General features: G+C 27.3%; 1 long non-coding RNA gene across 2 annotated transcripts; it reads left to right on the plus strand.

Annotated features, from left to right (window-relative positions):
• The first annotated feature begins 28 nt into the window (after positions 1-28).
• On the plus strand, positions 29-1,143 carry LOC126909985 (uncharacterized). Of its 2 annotated transcripts, XR_007705157.1 has the most exons (3): positions 29-753; positions 839-974; positions 1,100-1,143. It is a non-coding gene; the product is annotated as an uncharacterized LOC126909985 (long non-coding RNA). The 2 variants fall into 2 exon arrangements; XR_007705156.1 differs by having other exon boundaries at positions 29-974.
• Positions 1,144-1,237: the final 94 nt, after the last annotated feature.

Raw genomic sequence — 1,237 nt, forward strand, 5'->3', positions numbered from 1 at the left:
CCTCCCTATTTTCTCCTATTAACACTATATCATCAGCAAACAACATGCACCACGGCACCTCTCCTTGTATTTCTCTAGTGATTTCAGTAACGTTTGTGTAATGTTTCATTAAAATATATAAAAAGATTTGCAAATATTTCTTCTACTAACATTGATAAATTATTTTTTTTAGCCATAGTTTTTTTGTCAAATTAAATTTTAAAGGGGCCAAATGATACTTTTACCCTCCTCGTATTTTGACCAAGAAGATAACTGTCCCCCTAACAGCCGGTTTGGGCACCAATAAATACAAAGTATTATTAAATGGAAATGCTATTTTAAAATTTGATTTTAATAATGTTATATAAAGAATACATGAAACTGTCGAACCAGTGGAAAAATTAGGTTATATTGAAAATTGCATGAACAATTATTTTATAACAAGTTGAAAATAGTCTATTGATAATATGTTTACCGTCTGCCATAATTAGAATATGGAATTATATGCATATAAAAGGTAGGTCACTTTAAATGCTTGCACATTTTTTAAAATTAAATATACGTATTATCTTAAAAATAACAGCTGATAAAGCAACTTCTAAGGGAATATTTGGATTTAGCTAACAAAAATTTTTAAAAATGAGCCCTCATACTCCTGCAACTGAAAACTTCATTTTTGTTGGTTAGTGTAGTTTATTTGGTTTATATAGAATATATGTATTACATTAAATTATAATATATATGTTTATATAAGGAGTATAATGCGATTTCATGGTATATGATTTAAAATTAAAATATAATTTGTTTTACATCTCCATGTTTGTTAACTATAAATATTTTTTTATCGGGCACACGCGAGGATCCATTAAGAAGACAGCTTAGTTAAATACAAAAATAATTCTGAGAAGTATAAATAATATTGTATTAACAAATATGTTTCATATTTGGAAGTTACAATAAAAGCTATAATCTATTAGATTAGAGGTTTTAAAAAAGTAAGTCGTTATAACTATATTTTCTTATTTTAATATAAATTTCAAATTTTCATCTATTTTTTATTGTAATTTTATAGCAGTATTGTCTAATTATTCATACATTTTTTATCCTTGTATTATTTTAGCACATAAAAACAACATTAGTGGATTCTCGGGCAAGGCGAATAGGTAAAGTTTAGAAGTAAAAAACCCAGCACAGGGGGGTCGCGGCACAGTGGTGCCGTGGTATAGTTGGATCAAGTATAATGATATCTGACAGTGAT

The sequence above is a fragment of the Daktulosphaira vitifoliae genome, unplaced genomic scaffold, assembly GCF_025091365.1.
Source record: "Daktulosphaira vitifoliae isolate Bord-2020 unplaced genomic scaffold, ASM2509136v1 Scaffold_2793, whole genome shotgun sequence".
Taxonomy (NCBI): domain Eukaryota; kingdom Metazoa; phylum Arthropoda; class Insecta; order Hemiptera; family Phylloxeridae; genus Daktulosphaira; species Daktulosphaira vitifoliae.